The sequence below is a fragment of the Pan troglodytes genome, chromosome 8, assembly GCF_028858775.2.
Source record: "Pan troglodytes isolate AG18354 chromosome 8, NHGRI_mPanTro3-v2.0_pri, whole genome shotgun sequence".
Lineage (NCBI taxonomy): Eukaryota > Metazoa > Chordata > Mammalia > Primates > Hominidae > Pan > Pan troglodytes.
In genome coordinates, this window is record NC_072406.2 from 42,649,472 (window position 1) to 42,670,085 (window position 20,614).

At 42.1% G+C, this 20,614-nt stretch overlaps 1 protein-coding gene across 16 annotated transcripts in view; it reads right to left on the reverse strand.

Annotated features, from left to right (window-relative positions):
• SVIL (supervillin) overlaps positions 1 to 20,614 on the reverse strand; it is a 277,505-nt gene that overhangs the window by 191,155 nt on the left and 65,736 nt on the right. For all 16 annotated transcript variants that reach the window (XM_063780610.1, XM_063780606.1, XM_063780603.1 and 13 more), the window contains exon 3: positions 10,060 to 10,160. The gene's annotated coding sequence lies outside the window, so the exon portion shown is untranslated. The remainder of the gene's footprint in view (positions 1 to 10,059; positions 10,161 to 20,614) is intronic.

Below are 20,614 nucleotides of genomic sequence, written 5' to 3' on the forward strand. Positions count from 1 at the left end.
TTTGGTAGTAGGAAAGTAGTTTTAAAAACCCCTACATTTTTTACTTAAAAAGTCAAATTAGTGGCATTTTTAATTGAAATGATTAAGCTTTTGTCAATATCAAAAAAAAAAAAAAAAAAATTACCAGAAAAAAAAAAAAAAAAGAGAATGATAAGATGACGCTCCCACCAGCCCATGAAATGTTAACTAGTTTTCTCAATGCAGCCACGTGGAGCTAAGAAAACCCACAAGTCCCTTACCTGTCTTCTGTTCTTCTCCCTTCATGTCACCTGGATCCCCACATCTCACAGGCATCTACCCAAAGCCTTTGTCTGCACAGGTTCACAAACGTTACTTGTACGTTTGCCCCTGAATTCTCCCGAAGGGTGGCTTCCTGCTCATGCACACTCATCGGATCTGACAAAGCCAAGCTCAGGCTTTCGGGGCCGAGGTTTGTGACACAGCACACACCACCACATTAGAGGCCTGGCTGCATCCCAAGACAAACCAGAAATTTTTGAGAAACAAAAGTTATTTGCACAGATCCACTCTGAGCAGAAAAGACGGGATCAGTACTCTTCCATAAAATGATGGGAAATGTTGTCAGTGGCACCTGCTTTGTACCGTCCAATTCTCTGAAAACAATTAGAAGACAGTGGAAACTGACCTTGCCCGACCCTCATCATGATGAGCAGCCAATGCAGGCTTCTCTGGAGAGGCAGTTAGTTCTGAGAAAAGCCAACCAAACCTCTCCTCCTGGCAATCACTTTCTCTTGCTCTTTTAAAATCAAGAAATCAAAGTGCCCTTTAGCACGGCCCTGTGGCCAAGAAAGCCCTGCAGCCAAGATAACAGGTTGAAGTTCAAACAATTCATCCCAGATAACCACTCTAATTCTCCCATGATTGGAAGTTGCTAGAAGTTAGTCAAAGTTATAAACCTAGGACACAAGACAGCTGGAAAAAAAAAAAAAGATTCTAAAAGCAGGGTTTGTTTCTTGGGCTGGGCATAGAGGCTCATGCCTGTATTCCAAGCACTTTAGGAGGCCAAGTGGGGAGGATTGCTTCAGCCCAGGAGTTTGAGACCAGCCTGGACAACACACTAAGGCACCCGTCTATACAAAAAAAAAAAAAAAAAACCATTAAAAATTAGCCAGGCATTGTGGCTCACACCCATAGTCCCAGCTACTTGGGTGGCTGAAGTAGGAGGATCCTTTAAGCCCAAGAGGTCAAGGCTGCAGTGAGCTGTGATTGCACCACTGCACTCCAGGCTGGGTGACAGAGCGAGGCCCTGTCTAAATAAATAAATAAAAGCAGGGTTTCTTTTAAGCCAGAAATTTTTTCATGGGTGATATTCTACCTTCTAATCACATAGGACACACTACTAATATCATCTTCTCAGAATAATAAATTTAAAAATCCTGTGAATCTGCACTCTAGAACAAATGAAGATGCTTCTTTCAATGTTTTATGAAAGTAATACTGAACAATTCTTTCTTCTGAACCCCCACGGCATGCCTCTTACATATACAATAAAACACAACCAAACAATTACAACCACAAAGTTTTGTTTTTTAAACCACACACATAAGAAAATTGCTACAAGAAGACTTTACCTAAGGTTAGAGAAATAAGGGCATTCTCTAATTTCATGCCAAGCCAGCTAGAAAACACTAAATTTTAAAAATATTGTGTTATGGTAGGCCATCTGTATTCCATATAAGAAAAAAATTTTAGCTAGGAACACTCAAATATAACTTCAAACAATTGACTTACCAAAATATGCAAGTGCATGGGCGTACACACACACACACACATCTGGTAAAAGAAAAACAAACACAGCTTGGATTCATCCAAGATGAGCAGTCCCTAGTCATGTGCTCAAAATATGATTGCTACGGTTTGAATGCGTCCCCCAGAGTTCATGTGCTGGGAACTTAATCCCAAATGCTACACTGTTGAGAGGTAGGACCCTTGAGAGGTGATTAAGTCATGAGTGCTCTGTCCTTGTGAATGGATTAATATCATTATCACAGAAGTGGGTTCTTTATCACGAGAGTGGATTTGCTATAAAAGTGAGTACATCTCTCTGTTGCTTGCTCTCACCATGTGATGCCTTCTGCCAGGGGATGACACAGCATGAAGGCCCTCACCAGATACAGCCCCTGGATCATGGACTTCTCAGCCATCAGAACCATGAGCCAAATAAACTTTTATTGTTTCTAAACTACCCAGTCTGTGGTATTCTGTTATGGCAGCACGAAGTGGACTTAGACAATGATGTTTGCTCAAAACATTTCAAATGGACTTTCTAGCCTAAGTAACAGTCCATTTCCAACTAATATTTTCTCAAGAGAAGAGAAAGAGTGGGTTGTTACTTGAAGGAACATCTGTCTTAAAAAGTTGTTTTCACATAATCTAAATTAGTAAAGAAGCGTGGGGAAAGAATGTACTGATGCAAATGGTAAGAGTCGTGGGCAATGCACTTTTGAGGTTTCTGAAAAGCATCTGTGTGTGTGCATTTTGAGAAAGTTACCACTTTGCCTTTCAGTTCACTCCAGGAACTGCTACAGTCTCAGGGTCCAAACCCCAACCAACTGATGTATTAATAAATGCAAGGCTGATGTATTAATAAATGCATATATAATATGTATTTATTACCATATTTATTACCATAAATATGGTTGTATTTAATACAACCAAGTGATGTATTAATAAATGCATATATAATAAATTATATATGTACAGTTAGGACTGTGTTTCACAAAGACTTTCACTACAAAAAAAAGCCTGGAATGAAGTTTGTGCACAGGCTCATACCAGTAATGTCAACACATTGGGAGGCCCAAGCTGGGAGGATCATTGAGGTCAGGAGTTGGAGAACAACTGGGCAACATAGCAAGACTTTGTCTCTACAAAAATAAAAATCATAAGTTGGCCATGGTGGCACACACCTGTAATCCCAGCCACATGGGAGGCTGAGGCATGATGATCACTTGAGGCCAGTAGTTTGTGCTACTTCACTCTAGTCTGGGCAGCAACAGGAGACCCTGTCTCCAAAACAAGAGCATGGAATGTCTTTTCTCTTTATTCTGATTTCAAACAGAGATTTCTTTTTATCAATTTGACCTAGACTTTGAAAAAGCACATTAGTAAACCCCTTCTTTACATTTTCTCCCAATCAAAATAACTAAACAAAATCAAAACCATCAGAGAACAAGGCAAAGAATGGCACTCTTCTCCGAACCCCAGCCTCACACCACCCTCACGCCCCAACCCTGCCTACAAGTTAGCAACTCCCTACATAGATGCATCATTCATACCCAGAAGAGCTGGCTCCCAGGAAGACACGACCTCCAAACCCAACCAGCACCTTGTTGGGCATTTCAGCAGAGCAGGTAAAGATCCAAGAGCAATTTTTCACCAGAATCTGGTGACAGCAACACTTCTGAAAACAGGTGCCAAATTGTCTCCACTGTAGCACTTCACATTCCCTCTCCAACCCATTCGGATCTGGAGTTTCCAATCTGAATTTCTCTTATCATGGTCATGGGCAACATCCATCTTGGCAATTCCAATAGATCCTTCTGTCCTCCTATGACTACCTCTCGGTAGGACTTACTGTATGCCTGAGTTCAGTGACCTTGCGCTCACTCTCTTACTTCTCCTTCCTCCCTGGCTGGCCATTCCTTCTCAGTTTGCTTTGTAGCTCCCCTCTCCTATTCTACCTCATCCTGTGCCACATGCGTTCTCTCTCTCTCTCTCTGTTTTCATCCTTTCCTACAGATTCACCTATCATCTAAATGTTATCTCCAGTCTAGATTACTCCTCAGAGTTCTAGACACTCGTTCAACTGTCTGCCTAAGATTTGTTTGGATATTTAATAGACACCTCAAACTTAATATGTCCACAATAGAACTCTTGATTCTCAAAGCTGGCCCTCTCCATAAAACAAAAACAAAACAAAGCAAAAAGAAACCTTCCTAATCTCAGTCTTTCATCTCCTTCTGAGAAATTGCTCAAGACCAAAATTTAGAGGTCATTCTTAATTCCTCACTTGTCCTCACTCCCTAAGTCTCATCTATCATGAAGTGCTGACAGTTAACCCTCCAATATATGTAAGACACACACACACACACACACACACACCAGACTTACTGATATAAAATTCACATACCATACAATTCACTAATGTAAAATGTATCATTCAATGGTTTTTAATATATTCACAGAATTGTACGACCATTAGAAACTCAATTCTAGTCACTTTCATCATTCCCGGAAGAAACCACAGATCCATAGCAGTCACTCGTAATTTGCCACCATACACCCCCTGTCGTAGGCAACCATTAATCTACTTTGTGTCTATGGATTTGCCTGTTCTAGAAATTTCACATAAAAGGAATTATACAGTTTGTGTTCTTTGGTGTCTGGCTTCTTTCACTTAGCATGTTTTCAGGGTTCATCCATGTTTTAGCATATGTCAGCACTACAATCCTTTTTAAAGCTGAATAGTGTTTTACTATATGGATATACCACATTTTATTTGTCTCTTCTTCAGTTGACAAACATTTGGGTTGTTTCCATTCTTTAGGTATTATGAATAATGCTGCTAGAACTATTATTATTTTTGTGTAGCTGGGACTACAGGTATAGGTATATGTATAGGTATGTATCCTATTTCTCTTGGGGATATGCCTAGGAGTGGATATATTGGGTTATAAAAGGTAAATCTGTGTTTAATTGTTTGAAGAACTGCTGGACTCTTTTCCAAAACAGTTGCTTTGGAAACACGGGCATTCCAATTTCTTCACATCCTCACAAATAACTGTCATTATCTGTCTTTGTGGGTATGAAGTGTTTTTTATTGTGGTTATAATTTGTATTTCCCTAATGGCTAATGATAGTAAAAACCTTCTCATGTGCTTAATAGTTATTAGCATATCTTCTTTGGAGGACTATCCATTCCAATCCTTCGCCCTTTTTTAATCAAATTATCTTTTTATTATTGAGTCTTAACAGTTCTTTATGTATTCTAGATACAGTCCTTTATGACATATATAATTTGCAACTATTTTCTCCCATTCTGTGAATCGCCTTTTTCCTTTTCCTTTTTTTTTTTTTTTTCTGAGTCGTTCTCGCTATGTTGACCAAGCTGGTCTCAAACTCCTGGACTCAAACAATCCTCTGCTTTGGCCTCCCAAAGTGCCAGGATTACAGGCATGAGTCCCTGTGCCCAGCCTGATATGGTTTGGATTTGTGTTCTTGCCCCAATCTCATGTTGAATTATAACCCCCAATGTTGGAGGACAGGCCTGGTGGGAAGTGATTGGATCGTGGGGGCAAACTTCCCCCTTGCTGTTCTTGTGATGGTGAGTTCTCACGAGATCTGGTTGTTTAAAAGTGTGTAGCACCTCCCCCTTCTCTCTCTTCCTCCTGCTTCAGCCATGCAGGCTGTGTCTGCTTCCCATTCACCTTTTGCCATGATTGTAAGTTTCCTGAGGCCTCTGCAACCCTGCTTCCTATATGACCTGAAGATCCATCAGCCAATTAAGCCTATTTTCTTTATGAATTACCCAGTCTCAGGTAGTTCTTTATAGCAATGCGAGAATGGACTAATGCATAGCCCTTTTCACTTTCTCGATATTGTCCTTTGCTGCACAAAGTTTTCTAATTTTGATACATTTATCTATTTTTATTTTGTCACTTGTCCTTTTGGTATCATATCTTTAAAAAATCCAATCCAAGGCCATTAAATTTGTATCTATGCTTTTTCTGAGAGTTTTAAGGCTTACATTGAAGCCTCTTATTAATTTTGAGTTAATTTTTGTTTATGATATGAGGTAGGAGTCCAACTTTTCTTTGGCAGATGGATATACAGTTTCCCCAGTACAATTTGTTGAAGAGATTATTTTTCCCCATTGAATTGTTTTGGCATTGTTTTGTATTGTTTCCACTGATTTATTGAAAATTAATTGACCATAAATAATGTATGAGTTTATTTCTAGACTCAATTCTATTCTATAGAATAGAATAGAATACCAGTACCACACTATCTTAATTACTGTAGTTTTGTAATACGTTTTGAAGCTGAGTCTCCTATTTTGTGCTTCTGTTTCAGGATTGTCATGGCTATTCTGGGTCCCTTGAATTTCCATATTAGTTTTAGTATCTACTTGTCAATTAAAAAAATTCATTTGAGATTTTTGACAGAGATTGCATTAAATCTGTAGATCAATTTGAAGAGTATTGTCATTTTAAAAATATTGTTTTCTGATCCATGCACATGGAATGTTTTTCCAGTTATTTAGGTCTTCTTTAGTTTCTTTCAATGATGTTTTATAGTTTTAAGGTATATGTTTTACACTTCTTTTGTTAAACTTATTCCTAAGTTTTTTTTATCTTTTTCATGCTATTATAAAACGAATTATTGTTTCTATTTTATTTCATATTATTCATTACAAGTATATATAACAAAATTGATTTTGTATATTAATCTTATGTCCTGCAATCTTGCTGAACTTATTAGTTTCAATAGTATGGTGAATTCCTAAAAATTTTCTATAAACAAGATCATGCCATCTGCAAGTAAAGATAGTTTTACCTTTTCTTTTCCAATCTGGAAGCCTCTTATTTCATTTTCTTGTATAACTGCTCTGGCTAGAACCTCCAGCACAATACTGTATTAGTCAGGGTTCTCCAGAGAGACAGAATGAATAGGATAGATATATAGAAGTAGGCAGGAAATGTATTAGAGGAATTGGCTCACAGGATAATGGGGGCTGAGAAGTCCCACAACCGGGTGTCCTCAAGTTGGACAACCAGGAAGACTGGCAGCCTGTCTCCATCTAAGTCCAAAGGCCTCAGAATCAGGGTAGCCAATGGCATCACTCTATCAATCTAAGGCCCAAGATCTGAGAATCCTGGGGCCACTGGTGCACATGCCAGAGTCCAAAGGACAGAGGACCTGGAGCTCTGATGTCCAAGGGCAGTAGAAGAAGTGTTCCAGCTCCAGCAAAGACCTTTCCCCTGTCTTTTTTTCTATCCGGGCCCCCAGTCAATTGGACAGTGATCACCCACATGGAGGGTGGATCTTCCTCACTTAGTCTACCACTCATACACCAATCTCGTCCAGAAACACCCTCACAGACACACGCAGAAATAATGTGTTATTAGCTGTCTAGGTGTTTTTTAATCCAGCCAGGTTGACAAATGTATTAGGGTTCTCCAGAGGGGCAGAACCAACAGGATACATATACATGTGAAAGGGAATTTATTTAGGGAGAACTGCCTCACACAATTACAAGGTAAGTCCCATGATAGGCTGTCTGCAAGCTGGGGAAGAGAGAAGCTGGTAGTGGTCAGTCCAAGTCCTAAAGCCTCAAAACTGGGGAAGCCAACAGTGCAGCCTTCAGTCTGTGGCCAAAGGCCCTAGACTCCCCGGCAAGCCACTGGTGCAAGTCCCAGAGTCTAAAGGCCGAAGAACCTGGAATCTGATGTCCAAGGGCAGGAGGAGTAGAAGGAAGCATCCAGCACAGGAAGAAGAAAGAGAGCCAGAAGACCCAGCAAGCTGCTTATCCCACCTTCTTCTACTGCTTCGCTCTTGCCATGCTGGGCAGCTGACTGGATGGTGCCCACCCACAGCAAGGGTGGGTCTTCCTCTCCCACTCCACCAACTCAAATGTCAATCTCCTCTGGCAATCCCCTCAGAGACACACCCAGAAACAATACTTTACCAGGCATCTAAGCCTCCCTTAGTCCAATCAAGTTGACACCTAATATTAACCATCACAACACCTAAAATTTACTGTTCACAAATGCTGAACAGAAGTGGCGAGAATGGATATCCTTGTCTTGTCTCTGAGCTTAGGAGAAAAGCTTTCAGCCCTTCACCATTCAGTGTCATGTTAGCTGTGGGTTCTTCATAGATGTCTTTTTCAGGTTGAAGAAGTTCCCTTCTATTCCTAGTCTGTTAAGTGTGTATGTGTGGGTTTTTTTTTTTTTCTGTTTCTTTTGGAGTTTTGCTCTGTCACTGGAGTGCAGTGGCATGATCTTGGCTCACTGCAACCTTAGACTTCTGTTCAGGTGCTTCTCCTGCCTCAGCCTCCCGAGTAGCTGGGACTACAGGCATGTGGCACCACGCCCAGCTAATTTTTGTATTTTTAGTAGAGATGGGGTTTCACCATGTTGGCCAGGATGATCTCGATCTCCTGACCTCATGATCTGCCTGCCTCGGCCTCCCAAAGTGCTGGTATTACAGGTGTGAACCACCGTGCCTGGCCGAGAGTGAGTGTTTTTTTTTTTTTTTAAACATGAAGAGGTATTCGATTTTGTCAAATGCTTTCTCTGCACAAGACATCCTCTTTGCCTTTGCTTTTCAATCTGGAAGCTTTTTCTATGCCACCCGCATAACTTGCTATTTCTCATTCTTACAAGTCTCTACTTCAGGGCATTCCTGGATCATCCTATTTTAAAGTCCCCACCCATCACTCTATCTTCTCCATTCATGCAACCACAGAACCTTCAAAGTACTCAGCCATTATGAAACCAACCCAACAGTCCCATATAGCTTTTTTTTTTTAAAAAAAAAAAGAATAAATAAACATAGAAATTGAACTTTCTGGTCTTAACATTTGAAACTTATATTTGTTTCATCTGAGATCCTTCCTCAGGAAATGACCTTCAGGCCTCTCAAAAAAAGTATCAAAGAAATGAAACTCACCAGATCACATCCAGACAATAAAATGCGGACCCTGATTCAACATGATTGCTTCCAAGCCCCTTCTGAGTTCCTGTTTTCCCACACATGATTACATTTCTTCCCTGCTATATAGCCAGTTTTGGTCAGTCAGAGAGATGGATTTGAGACTGAGCTCCCATCTCCTCGGCTGCAGCACCCAATTAAAGCCTTCTTCCTTGGCAACACTTGTTGTCTCAGGCATTGGCTTTCTGTGCAGTGAGCAGCAGGACCCAGATTGAACCCCTGGTGTTTTGGTAACAATTACTATTAATATATGTACATATTCTGATGACACTTGTATTAATATAAAGTTTGGTATTTGCCAGCACATATTCATAATTTTAGTCCTTGCAATAATAGTATCTACGAAGTGAATACTATTATAAGCATCTTACACATAAGGAAATTGAAAGAGAGGTTACATGTCTTTTCCAAGATCATGCAGTTTATAAGTGTCAAACCCAGGATTAAAACCCAAGCCACTGAGCTGCAGATACCAGGCTCTTAAACATTTGCTATTGTGTCTCTCAATGATTACCTTTCCTTACTTGTTAATGTATTTATTATCTATACACGAGCACTGTCAACCTCAGTTTTTGCTGCATCCCTAGCATCTAACACCATCCACGGCTGGTGCGCAATCAATATTTAATGAACAAATGGAACACTGGTCTTAAGATGCCTCACAAGAAAATAGTTCCATGGAACTCTGGTGAGCACTGCCCACTACTCACACCCATCAAGATTCACAAAGCTCATTAGTTTTGAAGAAGGTCATTTAACTTTAATCCAATGCTTTCCAAATGCACTTAGGCATAGACCCATCCTCTGACCCAGGTCCCCACTGTATTAGTGGCGTAGGGAGCTGTGTTCCAGGCAACACACTTTGAGAACTCCTGCTCCAGAGAGGCAGGTCAAATAGCACAGTTTCCAGAAGGGTGCTCCTGTTCCCACTCCTTTGGCTGGCTCTGCTCCTATGTAAAGATCCTATCTAATTCACACTCCCCGAAAGCTCCCTAATAGCCACAGCTCAGCTCAGACAGAAAACCACAGCTTTAAGTTTTCCTGTTCTTTCCTGAAGTTCATAAAGGGCACACTGGGACACATGACCATCGAGGAAAAATGAAGACATTTCCAACCATCACAGTGGCTCAGCTCTCCTGTATGTCTATGGTTCCACACCGCATCACAGAGGCCGCTTTAATCTTCTTCGAGCTCTGGTTTGTTGAACATGATTCAAACAAAATCACCCTTCACAATGTGCTTTAATCTCTTCTAACAGTGCAAGCAAAGCCAATAATGCGTTAACCACAAAAGTGTCATATTTCTTTCCTCAATACTTACCTTAACGCTGATATTTAAATCATGGCTTCAGATGTGAAATGACTTCAAAATCATCATATCTCAGCTTTTCAAGTCCTCAAGGCCATCCACTTGAACTCTCTCTGAAAAAGGACAAAGTCTCTACTGAAAAATCTGAGAAAGAAAATAGCAAACAATACAAGACAACCACACGTACGAATGAAACTGGATACTCTGCTGTGATTAATCTGCTGCCTCCAAAGACCTTTTTCCCTTTCAAATACTCATCAACATCAGCAACTACAAATTACAGGCAGCGGTTAAAGTATCTTTTTAAACCTCTTATAAAAAGTGCTCAATAAAAGAATGCATTTTTCCCATTCATCGTAAACTCAGTGAATAAAGTCATTTCTATGCAATGGTTCTCCAAAGCTCTTATTTTTCTGGGAGGACTAAAATTTTATTATTTGGTCTATAAGCAAGAATCATTTTTGGTAAATATGAGTACTTTCTAAATTCAAATTTAAAATCAGATCCAAATATAGGGATGGCCAGGCATGGTGGCTCCCACCTGTAATCCTGGCACTTTGGAAGGTTGAAGTGGGAGGACTGCTTGAGGCCAGGAGTTCAAGACCAGCCTGGGCAACAAAGTGAAACCCTGTCTATACAAAAAATTGAACAAATTAGCTGAGCGTGGAGGTGTGCTCCTGTGCTCCCAGCTACATGGGAGGCCAAGGCAGGAGGATCACTTGAGCCCAGGAGGTTAAGGCTGCAGTGAGCCATGTTTGGATCACTGTACTTCAGCCTGGGCAACAAGGAAGACCCTGTCTTTAAAAAAATTAAAAACAAAAGAACAAATATGGAGGCTTGGGAACAGTAGCCTTGTCACAAAGGGACATCTGAGAAAATAAGAAATGGGTTGAAATTCATCACGAAGTTGGATGGAACTAACAAAGACCCAATTCCACAGAAAAAGACATGCCGGGTGGAGAGTTAGGAGACTGGAATAACTCACCGAAGGCATCAGGGTGAGTGATTTGGCTATGACTTGGTCTATGTCAAGCATTCCAGGCAGAGACAATCTCTGCATTTATTTTCCTCAAAGAGTGAGGGGAAACCCCATCTATGCTAGAATGTACCAGAGTAGAATTAAGGCAAACATGCATTTCCCCTTGTGGTTTGCCTGACGAGGTGCAATTTGTATGAAAGATGACTCACAAGGTTACAGAGTCATTCTTTAGACTCGAGGGCTGACACTCTGTGTGGTTCTTAATGACTCAGCCTGGGAGAGGTCCCCAACACAGAAGGCTCCAGCCCTGCAATCCCACACTACAGAGGAAAGCCCCTCGTTTATCAGCTGGTTAGTGGTTAACAAGCGTGGCTTTGGGAAGTCTTTTGTCTTAGGCTATTGAGTTCCATCTCCTCATCTCCTCTCTGTTGTCTATTCAGCACTTCCTTGTATTCTTACCGCCGGAAAAAGTCAGAAAAGAATTCACTCAAGCACAGAGGGCTCTGAACTGGGCAACAGCTGGCACCACACCAGGCACTGCAAGAAACCACAGCTGAGTCCCTTGGCGCTCATTTTTATAAACATTCTGCAGGCAGGATGTCAGAAGCCTGGTTTATCCGGCATAGAGAGAATGGGGTTCATCTCCAGAAGCCCAGCCCCAGAGGCAACTTCTAGGAAAAAATCATCTTGTGATGGGTGCGGGGTCAAAGGGGAGTCAGCCCATGTGAAGTTCCCACAAGGTTAAAAAATAAATTATTGTCACCACTGCCTGGTGGAATTCAGACAGTCATGAACTCATTCCTGTAAGCCACAGAGATGGTTGCGGTAAACACAGACAAATTATTGGGTTTAAGCAGACCGTTTTTTGTTCCAACAATAAAAAAAATCATTTTCCCTTTCGTCCACAAATCTCTTTATTACTAAAAAGCTTTGGTGTCTTGAGAACTGGGCTAGATCAATGTAAGCCTCTCTTTTTTCCCCTGGGACTCCTCCTTAGGGCTCCAAACTGGTTTAAAAAATCCTTTGCCTGCTTAGGAAAAGGAGACCCTCTTATTGAACCAGCCACAAAAGAAAGAAAAAGAAAACTACTCAAAAAGAAAACAGGGGCTGGGAGCAGTGGCTCATGCCTGTAATCCCAGCAGTTTGGGAGGCTGAGGCAGGAGGATGGCTTGAGGCCAGGAGTTCAAGACTAAGCTGGGCAATACAGTGAGACCTTGTCTCTACGAAAAAATAAAAAATTAGCTGGGCCTGCCTATGGTCCCAGCTACCCAACAGGCTGAGGGAGAAAGATTGTTTGGGCCCAGGAGTTGCAGGTTACACTGAGCTACGATTGTACCACTGCGCTCCAGTTCGGGCAACAAAGCAACACCTTGCTTGACTCAAAAAAAAAATTAAAAAGGCAGGGTGGGGTGGCTCATACCTATTGTTCCAGCACTTTAGGAGGCCAAAGTGAGAGGATCAATTGAGCCCAGGAGTTTGAGACCAGCCTGGGCAACATAGCAAGACCCTGTGTTTACAAAAAATATAAAAAATTAGCCAGGCATGGTGTTGCACACCTCCCAGCTACTAGGGAGGCTGAGGTGGGAGGATTGCTTGAGCCTGGGAGGTGGAGGCTGCAGTGAGCCATGGTCTCACCACTGCACTCCAGCCTAGGCCACAGAGCAAAATTCTGGTGGGGGGAACGGGCCAACAGAATCACAAGAAGCCAAGAAGAAAGGGCAGAATAGAAACATTCTCATCCCTCCCTCTTCTTAAAGAGAGTGCTAATCTCTGCCCAGACGCTCACGTCTTCCCCTGGCTCATTCCCCTCCTGACCTCTGGAGCATGGGTTCTCAAACTCATAGTGTGCACAGCAATCGCCTTGGGGCTCTACAACTGTGAGTCCAGATAGAAGAAAATCTGCAGTGAAATCATGAGCTCAGGGACAAAGAAGGAGTTTAAAAAGCCTGTGCCTGGGCCGGGTGTGGTGCCTCACGCCTATAATCCCAGCACTCTGCGAGGCTGAGATGGGTGGATCACGAGGTCAAGAGATCAAGACCATCCTGGCCAACATGGTGAAACCCCGTCTCTACTAAAAATACAAAAATTAGCCAGGTGTGGTGGCACATGCCTGTAGTCCCAGCTATTCGGGAGGCTGAGGCAGGAGAATCGCTAGAACTAGGGAGTCGGAGGTTGCAGTGAGCCGAGATTGCGCCACTGCACTCTAGCTTGGCGACAGAGCAAGACACCGTCTCACAAGAAAAAAAAAAAAAAAAGCCTGTGCCTGAAACACTTGAGTCCTAGAAATCTGGTTTGCTTAAAGACAAAGGGAAAACCTCAGTCACTAGAGAGTAAAACTTCAGAATATATTGACAGGAAAACCCCACCATCAACCAGCTTTCATGCAGTCAGGATCATTTAGGAAAAATAAAAAAGCAAGAATACAAACAGGAAAAGGTCCAAATTTAGGGACAGGTTGAAGTTCGAGAAACGAGTCAAACCGGAATAAAAGCAGAAAAGAATTCCAGAGGAAAACAGGGCACCGGAGAAAGGAGAATGGGCATGATTAATGCAGCAGGAGGAGATGCTAGCTAAGCTGGAGCCAGACCAGGACGGCTTGTCTCTTCTCTCCGGGGCTCTCTTGACCTTTCCAAGGCATTTCTTTCTGGACAAAACAAACTGTTACTGACTTTCACCAGGTTACCAACCCCCTGTGCAAAAACTCTGACTGGACTCTGGGACTAAATCTAGACCAATTGCATCTGGAAGAGAGATATGCCGGACAAAGGCATCCTTTTAGGTTAATGTTTCAAGCCTGTGGTTTGACAGATGGTGCCCATGGAGGTGCTCACAGTGAATGGATGTTTCTGGTGAGTTTTTATTTTCATTTTCCAAATTCTAGAACTGAAAATCAAATAAACTTTCTTTCTTTTTTTTTGAGATGAAGTCTCATTATGTTGCTCAGGCTGGTCTTAAACTCCTGGCTTAAAGTGATCCTTCCGTCTTTGGCCTCCCAAAGGGCTGAGGTTACAGGAGTGAGCCACCATGCCCGGCCCCAGTGAGTTTTATTCACATACTACCAAACTAATAGAGTAGCAAGTGCCTCTAGTTCTGGGGCATTGAGCAGCAACTTATCCCTCTTCACCAAGCAGCCAACAACCCCCACTGCAGACCTCAGGGATGAGGCTGCTATGAGACCCAACTTTTATTCTGGCTTCTTTCTCCAACCTTTTTCCCTAGATGCCTTTAGCAAGGAAACCTGGTTCTTCCAGACATTTTCACAGAGCCTTAGGCACTTCCTCCCCGGTCTCATACAAATCTTTCAGGATTCAGCCTGGATGCCCCCAGTTTCCAGGAGAGCTTCTCTGACTGCCTTCATCCATCCTCAGAGACCTCCCCGTCTCCTGAATTCATGCCAAACACCTGATGCTGATTATAAATAACAATATGGCTAATTCTCAACCATCAAGGGTTGGATTAGCCACAGGAATAATAATACCAATAAGCATAATAATCATTATTGTTATTTGAACATTTGTAAAAAGTAAATAAATAAAATGCCAAATCAACAAGACCATCTCCCCATTAGAGAAGGTCCCCGTTGATTGGAACTGCACAGTGACCTGCAGACATCACTGTGTCTGGAGTAGTTCCAGGCATCCATCACCCCTCAGACAGCTGCCTACCACATTAGTGCCCAAGGCTTGCCATTCTGACAGCAATAATTCCAGAAGTAAACACATGGATGGGAAAGCCACTAGTAAGTGACTGGACTGTCACATGTGTGAGCCAAGTTAGAGGCAATGAGCAACAATTAAAGTGGGAAGCTGGCATTAGGAGACAGGGCAGCAGGGATGTATGTGCGCGTGTGCGTGCGCGCACACACACACACACACACACACAGGGAACACTTGGACGAAGGACAAATAATAGGCCAGGTGCAGTGGCTCATGCCTGTAATCCCAGCACTCTGGGAGCCCAAGGCGGGAGGATCACTTGAGGCCAGAAGTTTGAGACCTGCCTGGGCAGCAAAGCAAGACCCCATCTCTACAAAAAAATAAAGAAAATTAACTGGGTGTGGTGGCGTGCACCTGTAGCCCTAGCTACTTGGAAGGCTGAGGCTGGAGGATTGCTTGAGGCCAGGGATTTGAGGCTGCAGTGAGCTATGATCACACCACTGCACTCCAGCCTGGGCAACAGAATAAGACTCTGTCTCTTAAATAATAATAATAATAAAAAAATAATAGACCATTTTAAGAGCACTAACCAATGGCCCATTTCATTTGTCAAGAAAACTATAGAAGACTTTGTGATCCTAGACTTGTAATATTTTTACACAGTAAGACAGTATCTATAGAATGGTGAATATTGTTCCAAATACTGGATTTTTCAGTAAGTAAACATCGGTAGTTTCCACTATGAAGAACATATTAGATTTGATGGTGACAACTTTTCTGTACTTTACCTCTCAATCAACAGATACTTATATTTCTTTTTTTTGTTTGTTTTTTTCTTTTGAGACACAGTCTCCCTCTGTTGCCCAGGCTGGAGTGCAGTGGCACAATCTCAGCTCACTGCAACCTCCGCCTCCCAGGTCCATGGAATTACAGGTGTGCACCACAATGCCCAGCTAATTTTTGTATTTTAGTAGAGACGGGGTTTCACCATGTTGGCCAGGCTGGTCTTGAACTCCTGACCTCAAGTGATCTGCCCTGCTTGGCCTCCCAAAGTGCTGGGATTACAGGCGTGAGCCACCGTGCCCTGGTTGAGAGACGCCTATATTCCATATGGACTTTTCCCTCTAAACTCAGACTCAGTTTTTATCAGCGGGACTCTTCTCCTGCACTGTATGTTTTCAGTGTTTCATGGGCATGAGCCCCATGCTCAACAAAGAGATGCGGAAAGACTGACAGGGAGGCAGTGGGCAGAGCAGCCGCTGGTTCTCCCGGTGAGTGCTGCTGGCAATCAGCACATCAGCAACTGCAAGAAGATGCTCACAGTCAAAATAGCAACTGACGCCAAGGGCACATCAAGGAGAGGGAGCTAAAATAAGCACCACAATCCTCCCTGGTGAGATCCAGAAACTCCACCACCCCTCTGTCCTTGGGGATATCTTCCTACGGGACACGTTCCCCATTTGATGGTCTTTATGCTGCCATTGGATGACCTTCCCGTGTATCCCATGACAGCACAGGTTCTTAAAAGGAAACATCAGGTCCTCATACATTTTTTAGTACACTCCTGCAAAACCCTGGGAGATGTTCTGATTCAAGGACATGGTATTAACCAAAATCACAAGTGGAAAAATTGAGTTAATGGGCAGAATTCTCAACTTTAATAATCTCTCATACACTTTTTCAAAATGTATATTCATAATTTTTTTTCAAATGTATGTTTTTTTGATGGTTCCTACCACTTGCTTAATAGCAAACACAAAATGAATAAATAAGTAGCAAACATTGAAGAAAAACTCAGGTTGGTGTGTGACAGATACATGCATGTGTGAATATGATGTAATAGTGTCTATAGCAGGAGACCTCTGGCTGCCTGGATTCAAGCTCAGCGACCTCTCCCTGTCTCCTTAATTCATGCCAAATGCCTGATCTTGATTATAAATAACAATTACAGCTAATTCTCAGCCATCCAGGGTTGGTTTAGCCACAGGAATAACAATAATAATAACTGTTGTTATTTGAACATTTGTAAAAAGTAAATAAATAAAATGCCAAATCAACAAAACCATCTACCCATTAGAGAAGAGTCAATTTTATATTTGGTAATTATATATATACACACACACACACACACACACACATACACATGCACGCATACATATATGGATGCATACATTTGTATATATGATGATAAAGCATATAATGAGCTAAGTCGTAAAACAGAAAAACAGAATGCAACATTTCAACATTTCAGTGTGCCTAAAAGAACACCATGATTTCCTCCAACTGTCCTCAAACCTGAAGAAGTTTGCAAATCATACAATCATATAAGTGTATTTTTACAGAAAGGTCCAGGAGACACTATTCATGTAGGCACCTCAATAAAAAGAGAACTAAGAAAGAGGCAAGGGCTTATGCCTGTAATCCCAGCACTTTAGAAGGCTGAGGTGGGAGAATTGCTTGAGGCCAGGAGTTCAAGACCAGCTGGAGCAACATAGTGAGACCCTATGTATATCTCTACAAAATTTTTTTAAGTAAGCCTGTAGTGCCAGCTACTCAGGAGGCTGAGATGGGAGGATCACTTGAGCTCAGGAGTTCGAGGCTGCAGTGAGCTGTGATTGCCACCACTGCACTCCAGCCTGGGTGACAGAGCAAGATCTTGTCTCAAAAAAAAAAAAAAAAAAAAAAAAAGGAGGCAAACGATGGTCTTCCCAGGAGCTTGCAGTAGAGTCAAAGCAATCGTGGTGTCTCAAGATATGTTGATCCCTCTCTGGACTCCTGAATCCCATACAGTTGCAATCCATGCAATTCAGCACCTGGCGAAGGCAAATATTTTCTGTTGCTCTCTACTGACTTCATAGGTGCACATTTTCATGAAAATAAATTATTATGCTAGGCCTTGCTCTTTTTTGTCTAGGTGGACAACTAATACCAGACTTAAAAACCTACTGCTGGCCAGGCACAGTGGCTCACGTCTGTAATCCCAGCACTTTGGGAGGCCGAGGCTGGTGGATCACGAGGTCAGGAGATCGAGACCATCCTGGCTAACAAAATGAAACCCCATCTCTACTAAAAATACAAAAATTAGCCAGGCATGGTGGCGGACGCCTGTAGTCCCAGCTACTCAGGAGGCTGAGGCAGGACAATGGTGTGAACCCAGGGGGCGGAGCTTGCAGTGAGCCAAGATTGCGCCACTGCACTCCAGCCTGGACAACAGAGTGAGACTCCATCTCAAAAACAAACAAACAAACAAACAAACAAACAAAAAACCCTACTGCTATGCAAACTATGTTTGGTAAGACAAACATACACTAAGGGCTCCAGTTCACTCTTCATACTCTGCCTATCAACCCCCATAACGGGGGAAAAAAGGGGATGGGTCCTGATTGATCCTGGATGACTTTCACCTCCTTTCTCAAGGTTTAAGTGATGCCTTCTGGATGCATGTTACCAAGGGATCCTCCCTCCTTAGCGTCTCAACAGTAGCTAGCCCTGTAGGCACATGCCATCATGCCTGGCTAATTTTTTTATTTTTCATAAAGACAGGGTTTCACTATGTGGCCCAGGCTGGTCTCAAACTCCTGGCCTCAAGTGATCCTCCTGCCTCAGCCTTTCAAAGTGCTAGGATTACAAGCGTGAGCCACCCTGTACCTGGCCTACTCCTAACCATTATGCTCTGATGTTCCACTCTTTAAAAAAATAATACAAAAGCTTTGAGAGAGGTAAAAAGGTTTTCACAAGATTTCATGACATCCTAAGTAGTATCTCCAAGATAAATCTATATGCCTTTTAATAACCATAGAGATTTGCATCTGACTTCTCTGCCTGGGGCAAAAAGGATCTTTGTCACTGCAAAAGTCCCAACATAGTTTTATATCCCACACCTAAGGATACCTTTTTGCCTGGAAAGACGTGATAGGGATCTCTCCCTAGATCTTGGGATAGGAGTCCACCGCCTCGTACAGAAGACCCGTGAGCCTGGTACACTTACGCCAAGGTCTCACTAAGGGTGGGTATTACCCTTGAGCTCAGTTTTACTTAGTTTACTACACCCAAGAGAAACAGATGTGCACTTAGCATCTCCTGAGTACAACACGCTGTGTTATGTGCAGAAAAGGAAAAAAGAAACTCCGGCAATAGTGAAGCTAGAAGGACTTTTAAATAAAAGTAATTTAAAGTTCTAAGTAGAAGGGATTGGAACACAAAATTGAGGGGAAGAAAAGGGAAAGTCATATTCCAAGGTTTCTCTTCAAGGAGGAAAATCACACTGGGCATAATATGGTTTGGCTTTGTCTCCACCCAAACCTCATCTTGAATTGTAGCTCCCATAGAGTTCATTAAACTTCTTTCCTTTATAAATTGCCCAGTTTTGGGTATGTCTTTATTCGCAGCATGAGAAAAGACTAATACAGGGTGTTAGTGCTTGAAGGCTCTGAAGGAGCTAGGAGTGCTCACATTTTGCTGGTTGGAATGCAAAAAAGTGGCACAGGTACTTTGGGAAACAGCCTAGCAGGTGTTTCTTCTTTTTTTCCTCAAGTTAAACTTACCTTATGAACCAGCAACTCCACACCCTATGTATTTACTCAAGAAAAAGTGAAAACTTATGTTTCCATAAAAATCTGCTCATAAATGGAACTGGAGTTTTATTCATAATCACTAAAATATGGAAACAATCTCAAAGTCCTTTGGTGAGTGAATAAGCAAACTCTACAACAATACAATAGAACACGACTCAGCAACAAAAAAGAACTGCTGTTGACACACAACAATGTGGATCAGCTTAAGAGAAGCCAGACTCAAAAGACATCCTGTGTGACTCCGTTTGCATAACATTCTGGAAAAGGCAAAACTGTAGGGATAGAAAACAGCAGTCGTTGCCAGAATTTGGGGGCTGAGTGTGGGAACTGATGACACGGGGCAACAAGGAACTTTTTCAGGATGATGGATATTTACATCTTGATTATGGCGGTGGTTACACAATGGTATGGTCTTCTCAAAACACACCTGGGCCAGGTGTAGTGGCTCACACCTGTAATCTCAACACTTTGGGAGGTTGAGAGGGAAGGATCATTTGAGATCAGGAGTTCAAGACAAGCCTGGGAAACATAGCAAGACCGTGTCTCTACAAAGAATAAAAATAAGCCAGGTGTGGTGGTGCAGTGTGCGCCTACTGTCCTAGCTACTCAGCAGGCTGAGGCAGGAGGATTGCTTGAGCCCAGGACTTTAAAGATGCAGGGAACTATGCCTGTGCCGCTGTACTGTAGCTTGGGTGACACAGCAAGACCCTGTCTCTCAAAAAAAAAAAAAATATGCGGTACACTAAAAAGAGGCAATGTTATTATATATGAGTTATATACCAATAAATCTGACTTTCTAAAAGCAGCTCAGAGAAATGATGCCAATAAAATTATCTCATGGAATAGGGCTATTGTCATCTTCTACAAGGTTCTACAAACCATGTGTCTAACTTCCTTTACTAACTCCCAGCTCCAATTTATTCTCACCCTATATTTACAGGAAGACTATTAATTGCTTATTTTTAGAGAATAAAGCTCCCTTAGCCATATAAAATTTCTTAAAGCTACCTCTGAGTGTTTAGATAATAATGGGAACTCTCTTGTATTAAAAATAGAGTAGTACTGTACTATAGCCTGGGCACCAGAGTGAGACCCTGTCTCAAAAAAAGAAAAAACAGAGGAATATGGGGCTTTTTCTCCTCATGCTAAGTATGCACCTGCTCATCACCAAGGAAAGAAGGCAGAAAGGATCCAGTAGCTGTCTGTCTACACAGATGAGGCCTACAAAACCACTAACTCACTGAAATACTCAGCTACTGCAATCCAAATGTTTAATTATGTTGAAAGTAAGCCAAGGTTACTGCTAAAATCTTTAGGCAAGAAGTAAAATCTAAGATAATTTTTTTTTCTTTGAGATG